Below are 10,313 nucleotides of genomic sequence, written 5' to 3'. Positions count from 1 at the left end.
CCTGTAACAGCCTCAGAGGGAGGAATCGCCACTCCAGTGTTATGAAGGAGGAGACCACGGCACAGAGAGGTTAACTGACTTTTTGGAGAACACACAGCTCACTAGTGGCAGGAATCTGTCCCAGCAGTCTGGAGTCTGTTGGCCGCTGTCCACTGTGCTTTCTCCCTGACATGGACATGGCAAGAAGATAACAGTGACACATTCATCCGGAGTATTGAGCAGTGTGATCTTCAGACCCAGCAAGTGCAGATCAGGAGGCAGAAAATACAGAAATAATGCCAGCTGACTTCGATCCAACCCGGTTCCCGCTCCCTGTTAGGAATCACTCTTTTGTATGTTCACTGCCTGAAATCATGGTCGAGTGTGTTCCTCTCTTGAAACACACAGTCGGAGCATTCTGGAAGGTGGTCTCCAATGGCAGCTTCTCAGTGGGCAGGGCAGGTGCACACCGGTGTGTGGGGACCCATGGAAGGGTCACCTGTCCTGTCTGCTGTCCCTCCCTCCGGATGCTTCCCAGGAGCCTGTCAGTCACCAGAGAGAGGCACACTGCAGGGCGAGCACCCTGTGGACCCGCTCCCCGGGTCAGAGGGGGCAGGTGATGCCAGGCCTCCCCAGGGACGGGAGGACCACGAGGGCCGAGCACAGGTACCACGCAAGTGGAGCTGCATCCAGGGTCAGAGAGCTGAGGCACCCGAGGCCAATCTGGAAACTTCCACGGGAAAGCTGAGGAGGGGAAGGATGGAGCTCGCTCCCCGCTGCTTTTGGAGCACGATTCCCACGAGGGAGAAGCGCAGCTGCTTCTGGTGCCGGCGCCACAGTGCGCGTGCGCCAGCTCGGCTCGGGCGCTGGAGGAGGCTCGCGTCCGCGCCAGCCTTTGGGTGCTGCCAGCCCGAGCGCAGAGGGCACTGGCGCAGCCCTTCCCCGCCGTCGTGCCGAGCGCGGCTCTGCCCCTTTCCCGGCGTGGTGCGGCTGAGTGGCACAGGCAGGGACCCGGATGTGACGGAACCGCGACGCTGGCCACGGCCGCAGGCCCCAGACACCCCGAGCCCTGCCGAGCCCTCTCCAGGCTGCCTCTGTCCCCTCGGCTTCTTTTCTCCAGCTCCACGTGGCCCTTTGGCGCACTTGGATGGCTTCCCGTCTGCGTGCGCAAGGATTCTGCTTCTGGTGTCCAGGAGTTCTCAGGTGGCCTGTGGCCTTCCCCCTGCTCTTGGACACCCCTACCCTATTCCCGGCATGACTGAACCAAGCTCGCTCGGGGTTGGTGCTCCCGAAGTTTTCTGAGATCCTTTCCTTTCACCCAGGAACTCAAAACCCCCCAGCTTTTACCAAACTTACCTGCACCCGCAGGAAGCTGCCCCAGCCCAAGGGTGGGTGTCTCAGGGCGGGTGGCCGTGCAGGATCTCCACAGCCCTGCAGGTCACACTGTTCTTGGGCAATGCTGACATAAAACAGAAGCATTGTACTGACTGACAGGCGTTTTTTCCTAGAAAGAGACATAAAATGCAATAAAATAGCTGTATTACGGTGCCTTCAGCTGCAACCCCGATTCAGCGCCTCTCAATTGGTTTGGGCTCTTATAATAAAAAAGTCACAATGGGTGGCTTGTAAACAACAATCTTGTCTTGTAGTTCTGGATGCTGTAAGTCCACACACAGGGCTCCATGGGTCTGGTGTCCAGGTCCTGGTTGGCGAGTAGCTGTACCCTGGCTCTGGTGACCCTGCAGCTCTCTGGGGTTCATGAGGGCTCTGCCCCATGACCTAACCACCTCGCAGGGGCCCACTTCCCGGATCAGCACTTGGGATGGACTTCAGTCCGTGGACTGGGGACACCAGCTGGGAAGCTTGGTGGCGTTTGTCAGCCCACCTGGCGACTGGAGACCCACGCTGGGCTCAGGGCCTGGACTTCTCTGGGTCAGGGGCTCAGCCCAGGTCGCGTCCCTAACAATTTCCAGATACTGATGTGGCTGGCCTGGGACCACGCTTGGCCAAACGTGGAAAAGCCAGGGGATTTTTCATCTCACCTCAGGGCAGTCCCGGCTGGTCACCTGGCAGCCAAGTGACTGACTTCACAGACCAGCTCTTTCCTTCTCAGCCACCCTCAGGGTGTGGCTTTCCTGTCTCAGTGGCCCACGTGTTCGTGGGAGGGCAGCAGCAGCTCCCAAGTGCACGTCCTCCCCTGATCCTGCCCAGAAGGACAGGGCTGACTTGGGGACCTTGGGGACAGGTGTGGATAACCCCAGGACCACACCAGCAGGCCGTCTGCACACACCCGTGGCCAGCACCAGGCCCAGGCTTACTCAGGAGGGAGAGAAAGGGCTGCTGCGGAGTCGGCCATGACCCTGGGCTGGGCGGAGTCCGTGTCCTGGGAGGAGAAGGGATGAAAGGTGGGTGTTGGCAAAGGGACTACAAAGCAGGCAGAGTGGCATGGGCGGCCAGGCCACCTGCCAGGAGAGGGAACCAGCCCTGCCTGGGTAACCGCACCTCCGAGGGCGTCACCCCCACGGCCAGCAGGCCCCCAAGCCACAGTGGTTTTGCAAAGGGGGATTTATGACAGACACCAGCAGAAGGAGGCGAGGGAGCAACATCAACACCGGGTCACTGGCCTGTGTGCAGAGTTGCTCCTGTGGGGACCCGGCCGGAAGTCTACCCATATCTGCAGGTGTGTTTGCTCTGATTATTGGATCCTGAGCAACCCTGGGAGCTGTGCTCTGAAGGTTGAGGATGGAGGGGTTGAGGGTCGGAGCCTTGAAGGCGCAGTGGAGAAAGGAAGCCCCGGTAGATTGATTGGCATGTCACCTCAGGGGCTATTAGGAAATCTGTCATCTGATCTCAACAGGACTCAGCCAGAAAAAGGGCACAGTCCAGAGAGAAAATATGTTCAACTTCCACCAGGAGTCATTTTGTAACAATGAGGCTTATTAAACACTGGGGTGGACAGGTTTCAGGTTGCCTCTGTAGGACGTGGTAGCGGCCATGGGCTCCACAGCCCTTCCCACCGGGCTCTGCGCCTCACAGCGGGCGGAGGCAGGGCTGGGGGCCTCTGCTCAGGGGGGCCGCGCCTCTGGACTCATGCAGGGCACTGGCACAGCTGGTAGAGCCCCGTCCCGGCCTTGCCTGGGTTCTCTGGAGACGAGGGGACCAAGTGGCATTGGAGTTCGGCAGCTGAGGAAGCCATGGCAGCATTACCCTGCGCCTCACCCGTCACACGGAGGGGAACAGGCACCAAAATCAAGAGGACTGCTGAACCTGAAGAGCGTTTATTTACCCCGCGACGTCGCTGCCTCAACGGTCCCTCAAGAAGGGCTAACGCAAGGCGCTGGAAGCAAGAGGAAGCACGGAGCACATGCACGGTCACACGTCGCACAGCGCCCTGCGTTTCTCCTGAGGGCCGAGGGCACTCTGGTCTCACGTCCTCCCGCCCGGCCTCCCCCTCAGGCCCTGTTGCCTCTGTCACAGCATCAGAAGCCTGTTTCCCGCAGCCGGACTCAGGGCGGACACGAGTCCTCCTCCTTCTCAAGGACGCAGCTCCCGCTGCTAGTCCCGCTAGCACGCTGACTTCCAGTCCATCTAGTTACCACTGTGTCCTGTTGCTAAAAACAAAAACTCTCCGGCCGTGTTTGGGAATCCTTTGTATGTGCTGTTCCCCTTGAAGAAGGGCGGCAGGTCCCTTAGGTTGCAGACTCGCCCCCTGGGTTCTGTGGACTTTTCCCCCTTGCCTTCTCACACTGAGCATTCTTCTCAAAATATCTGCCTGCCTGATCTCAGGGCTTTCTCCTCTGCACGGACCTGCGAATCCTGCCTTTGCCCTTGAAGCCTGCCCAGATGTGTCTCTGGCTGAGCATCCTGCCACCCCTCCTGGCTCTCTGAGCTCTGCCTTGGCGGATGTAGATCTTTGCTGATGTCGAGGTGCTGTGCTCTGACTGGATGTCTTCCTTCGTCACTTGCTGAGCTCTGCGCTTGTCTTGACACCTCTTCACCACGTCCTTTGGCATCCCGGGTCCTCTCGGGACCACTCAAAGTTTCCCGGTGTCTCCAACTGGGGTTCCAGCCTTGCTGATACTCTTTCTTACTGCTGTTGTGTATTTGTTAATGTGACATCTTGTTGGGGTCTCAATTCGTTGCCTCGAGGACTGCCTTATTCTGAGTTTTGTTTACTAACTCAATTTTGAGCTTAGTTTACTGAATCAAAAGGTTTTGATGAATGGGTTCCAAGTTCAAATCACTTCTGCAGAATTCACCTTGTCCACAGGTGTCCCATGCCATCTGTCCCCTACCTGCCCAGACTCAACTTCTGCCTCTTACCCAGTGGGCCCAGTGTTGGAGACTGTCACACTGAACTCATCACCAAATTTGAGTCCCTTCATGATTGTGCGTTGCGTGAAATTCCTTCTGACTCTGCTCTGCCCCAAAGTGTGCCAACCTCCTTCTCCATCCAGAGGCATACTCCCTCTTCAGGAGAGACGCCATCGCCTGGATGGGTCAGAGCAGCACTGAGGCGGCTGCAGTGACAAGCCACCCTGCCGGGCTGCTTCACTGTGACAGGTTGGGGCACCGCCTGGCTTCCGGCCCAGGCAGAGGGAGGCACAGTCCCTTAGCAGTGGAGTCATGGCAAACACCCACCTCCTCTTGAAAGGTGCACTTGGAAGTGAGACACGTCCCTCCTCGTTCTCACTGGCTGAGGCTGGTCCCAGGCAGACATCCTCCAGGGAGACAGGAAGATCCCTCCAGTCAGGAGGCGGAAAAAGGAAATGCCTGTTCAGCTCCCCAAAGGAGCTGGTGACAGCCTGCCCGCCGGCCAAGGCTCACCTTCCCAGTCTCCGGGTTTGGTCTGTCCCTGCTCTCAGTGCCCCCGCTGTAAGGTGGCAGGTGACCTGCACCACCTCACTCCCGCAGCTGTGCGGACACCCATGCCCACTAGGCCAGGGGCTGGAAGGCCAGGCTCGCCCACAGGGGTCTGTACACAACACATAGCAGACACTCAGCGAATGTCGTTGGTCAGCTGGGACAGGTGCCTTGTATACGACCAGCGCACCCCAGCCTGAGGGCTCGGTCACTTTGAGTGACAGTAGGGTGCACCTGCCTGATGTCACTGCTGTGCTGCTGAGGGCTGTGTGAGGGCACACCTAGGCGGGGGGCTTGAGGGTCCTTCTCGGAGTTGTAGCAAGCAACCACTATTGGCTCCCGCCGTCCCATCGATGCATGCACGAGTGGGAATCACACTTAACAGCATGAATCTGAAAAGTCGAAGAACAACGACCTACACACGTCGGTTCATCCAGCTAGCGCGGCGTTCTGAGCTCTGCGGCGTTTCTCTCAGCTTCCTGGGACCCTGTGCCACTGTCGCGTGCTTTGCCATCTTCAGCACACTTCTTTCCGTCCTCGGGGTCTGACGTGGCTCCTGCAGCTCCAGCCATCACATTTGCTTTGCCACGAAGATGAACGGCATCAGATCCTCTCCAGGCCAGTGCTGAGTCGCCTTTTGTAAGTGAGCTTCTGAGGAAGTCGCTGCAGACACCTGTGGAAGCTGGGAGAGGAGCAGGAAGCCAGCTTCCAGCCTGAAGCCCTGTGCCCCGAATGCCGTCAGACCCGAACCTGCCGACGGGTGGAGCAGGCGGCTCCGGCCTCGCCTCTCCACATCTGACTTCAAAATCGGCCGCTTCTTCTGAATTTTGAAAATACATCTCCTTTCTTAAAAAGTCTTTAAAATAGCGCGACTCTGAACCGACAGGACGTAGTGAAGACCGGAGGCCGGAGCTCAGGGCAGGAAGCTCCGAGGGGAGCGGGCCGAGGTGGGGGCACAGACCGACTTGGCCGCGCAGTGCCGGCAGGCGACGGGCGTGAAGACCGCGCCCTTTGAGACCGTTGGGTCTCATGCCACGAGACACCTCACCTGCGTGCAAAGGTGCCAGCTCAACACCCCGCGTCACGCCTGGACCTCTCTGCTAGTGGGATGGCCTAGCTCCGGCCCCGCACGCAGCAGCCAGGAAGCAGGAAGCCTGAGGCCTTGCAGAAACCTTCCTCAGCGAGGCAAGGCGGCCAGTCCTGGGAAGGCAAGGCCGAGCGCCCGGTCCACAAGGCTTCGCTGGTGTTGACCCCAGGCTCCCGCCTCCTCTGCCAGGACTCTCCAGGCACCGGACAAGCAGGGGGAGAAACCCGAGCGCCCACATGTGTGTGACTCCCAATTAGTGGCTGATATTAGATGAAGGAGAAAGAGGCAGTAAGCAGAGAGAGGGTGGGGGTAGAAGTGGGCAGAGGGAGCACTGTTGTATATAGAAGGCCTCTCTGGGAGGGGACCCTAAGTCAGGACCCTGAGGGATCCACTGTGTGGCTGTGCAGAAGAAGGTCGTCACTGAGGGCCTATGGTCCAGAAAGCGCAAAGGTCCTGAGGCAGGAGCATGCTTGGGAAATTGAAAGCAACAGGAAGAGGCCAATGACCCAGTTTCTGCTCTGTGGTTCTACTTTTTACTGTTCTCTATTTAGAACTTCCTTGTTTAAATGAGAACCAATTATGGAATAATCTATCACAGTTTTGCCATTTAAGTGTGATCATGGAGAACCCTCGAATTCCTAGTGCGGAGGTGGGACTCAGCAGAGGAAGGGCAGCATAGGCATCAGCTGCGAGGGTTCTTCTCTTGGGCAGACCTGTTCTGACCAAGCAGAGGACCTGAGTGGCCTGGACGTCGGGTGGACAGTGTGCCTCCTAGCAGAGGCCCATGGGGCACGCCCTGTGCTGGAACAGCTGCAGGTGGAGGGCTTGCCCTTTCTGCTGGGGCTACCTTGGCTCTGCTGTTCCAATGAAGGGCTCCCTCCTGGAGTGACCCAGAGGGCCCCAGAAACCGCAGTAAGTGGCGCAGTCCATTGTCTCCACCCACGTGTCCAAGCAGTGTGGCCTAGGAGGGCAGGGTACTGACCTGCTGCTCTAGGGCAGGCGGTCTCTGTACTACAGGGTGACCTGCATACAGCTGAGCCTTCAGCAAGCTCCTGACAGCAGCCGGGTGGAAGTGAGCTGGGCCCACGCTAACAACCTGAGGCTGGTGGGCCCAAGGGGTCACATCAAGACCATCTGTCTCCACAATCTTAGGACTTCACAGGTGTGTATTGTTTTACGTGCTGATGTTCATACTGCTCAGTTCCACTGTGATCTCCACCATCATCTGCCCCAACTCTAAAAAGATCCATGCTGTCTAGAGGAAAGCGAAAACCCAGAGGCACATCCCTGGCCTCACAGCGTCACTTGAACCTTTGCTGGACCTTTGCTGGCATGCCAAGGAGAGGAAGTCTCCTCCTGTTCCCAGAGACAGGCTTCAGGTCAAGCCCAGCCCTCCGCCTGTGTGTGCGTGAACAGGGAGTGCAGAGACCGTCCCGTCCCGGGGGCTGGCAAGCCTAAGACTTGGGCAAGGGTGGTGCCGGGTGGGACGAGCAGCTTCCTGCAGGCAGCGTGGCCAGGCAGCTGGAGGCCTCAGAGGCCTGACCCAGCCTGCCCCTGCTCACGCCTCGCACATCGGGACCTGAGGGGTGGCCTGCATCAGGAGCAGGGCCCAGTGTCCTGCCCCCAGCACACCTCAAACCTTGACCTCAGGGGACAGGAACTGCTGCTGAGAGCTCCCAGCTGTCTGTCATCTATTGCTGGTGGGGACATGGCCGACCCTTGAGAGGGCTGCTCAGCCAGGGTTCATCCTAAGGCGACACCACTGGGCTTCTCTGCCTGCCATCCCTGGAGGCCTGGCACTGTGGCTGCCCCAGGGCCCATCCCGCTGCGTCCTCCTTGTCCCTCAGAGGCCACCTCACCCCTCAGGATCCTACGGGAGGTGCTGCAGACTCCTGGCAGGAGCCTGTGCTCAGTTTGCTCCTCCCTCCGCCCGGTCAGCTCACAGCCCTTGCCTCCTGCTTCCGTCTGTCTGTCTGGAACAAGGACCAGCAGTCAGGTGGCCGCCAGTCCTCTGGCTTCACAGAACCTCGAGGGCAGCAGCCGCTGCCTTGCCGGGCTGTACACAGTAAGGCTGAGGCAGGAGGGTGGGTGGGAGCCGTGGTGCCCTCTTCTCACTTTCCTCCTCGGAGTATGGAAAGTGGGTTCTCCTTCCAAGACTCCCCAAGGGCAGCACACACAGCTCCTGCCGTGCTCTGTGGAGTCGACTGGGCTCCTGCAGCAAGACGGTGGCCCCTTGGCGGGCCCTCCAGGCCCTCCTACACCCCGGCAGCACTCCTGATTGGAACCTCCCTCCTGGCAGCCCTGGAAGGCTGGCTGAAGGCAGCGGGAGGCGGTGGCAGAGTGCTCTTTGGTGTTCCTACCTCCCTCCACGGAGTGCTTCTCCAGTAGCAGGCGGAGCTGCTGGGCTCAGGCTGCTCCCTTCCCCACCCGCATCCCTGCACACCGTTCCCATTACTCAGAGGTATGTTATTACCCAGCCAACTAGAAGTTTCTCTTAATCCCCTGGAGGCACCCAGGTGTGACTGAAAATGTGCTCAGCCACAGGAGTGAATATCTGCACCTAAGGGCAGTGGGCAGCCCAGCAGAGCAGCCTGTGCGGGTGCGGTGTGCTCCCGGCAACCTGTAGCTATTTATCGGGTGACTCAGGCAGGATACAGAGGCCAGATGGTTAGCATATTGCAAAGGCTGACGGGTGCTTTCATTTGATTGTTTAAAAATAGGTTCACACCGGAAAGGGGTTTTCACACGTCCTCTTCCATTCTGTGGTTCCAGTATTTCATTAAGCAGCTTTATGAACTATTATCTCAGGGAAGGAAAGACATTTAATTAGTTTCCTTTGCATTTGAAGTCAAGTATGTAGGTGAGAATTTTAATTATTGATCTGCACCAAAGTGCACATGTAAACAGATTTTGAATATGTATTGAAATAGCTCCTATGTCATTTTCTAGAAAACAAAACTTCCAATTTTTATTCGCAAAATAGCCTCTTGTGATGTAAACAGAAGTAGCTGACTGAAGCCATTTGCATAAAAGTCAAAAACGGTAAACAGCAAAGGAAGACAGCTTGCTGCCCTCCATCTCAGGTGCACAGAGAATGCCCGAGGTACCCTGAGAAATTGGGCCTGGAGCCCAGGTTCAAGGCCTGTGTGGGGCTGGGAAAGTGGAGAGCTTCACTGAGCCTCACATGCTCCACCACCAGCAGGTGCAGCATTGAGGTCCCTAGATGGCCATGGGGTCAGTGCAAAAGGGGACGAAGGTCGGCCCTAAGGTCGCCTTCAAGGAACAGGTGTTGGAGCCCCGGAGCCCCAGAGTGCAGCCTGTGGCTGGCCTGGTTGTGCCTGGGTGCTTTGGCACACGCCTGGAATCGCTCAGATAGTCCCTCACTGGAGGGTGACGATGGCCCACTGTCTACTTTCTTCAGGTTTTCCTTTGGGAAACCCTGGCGAAGTGTCATTTAATAGCACATAACCGTGCTTCCAAAGGTCAGCACGAACGGAAACTCCCCCTGGTGACCTTGTTAAAATGCAGGTTCTGACCCAGGAGGTCCAGGCGGAGTGAGAGTTTGCGCATCTCAAGCCCCTAGAGGAGGCCCAGAGTGCAGGTCGGGGACCAGACTTGGGGCGGGCTAGGCAGGGGGAGCGTAAAGAGAAGAGAGGCGCACTCTGGAGGAGCAAATGCTGGAAGGCGGAGCCTGTACCATCTTCACCTTCCCCAGGCTGTGCCCGGAGGCACAAGGTAGGACCAGGAACACCAGCTGGAGGAGAAAGAGACAGTGTGCACAGACATGGCCCTGGGGGACTGAGCTGTGGTCTGAGCACCTCTCCTCTGAGGCTGCAGTGCTGAGGGCCCAGCCTCCTCTGGGGGCCTCCATGGGGAGGTGCGGCCCAGACCACCTGGATGAGGGCAGTCATCCTGGGACAGAAGGAGCCTCATGGCGAATGCCTGCCTCCTCCCTCCACATCCCGCGGGTCACCCACGTGTCACAGAGGTCCCGGCGGGCTTTGCCTCTGTCGGGACAGCCATCAGAAGTAGGCGAGAGTTCCCATTCTTCCCTTTCCTGCCCCTCCCTCCAGGAGGCCCCTCTGGGATGCTCCTTCTTTCTGCAGGTTACCCTGGAGGTTCTGTAGCAAGTGGCACTAAACAAACTCCTCTCCCCTAGCGCTGCACCACTTGGCAGGGAGAATTTCCAGGCATGGTGGGAAAGGACCCTGGAGTCCTGCAGATGGGAGACATCCGTCACCTCCTGATTGGTTTGCCCGTCACGTGGGTCTCTCATCCCCGCGTCTTCGCCTCCAGGTCCTGTGCATATCAGCATTCACGTCTGTCCCTCAGCTGGTCTCACTTGGCACCCTGCCCAGGTGCCCTGGTCCACCCTCATTAGTTC

The sequence above is a fragment of the Sciurus vulgaris genome (assembly GCF_902686455.1).
Source record: "Sciurus vulgaris genome assembly, chromosome: 4".
NCBI lineage: Eukaryota > Metazoa > Chordata > Mammalia > Rodentia > Sciuridae > Sciurus > Sciurus vulgaris.
The sequence above is the reverse complement of the archived record's forward strand: the minus strand, read 5'-3'. Positions refer to the sequence as shown.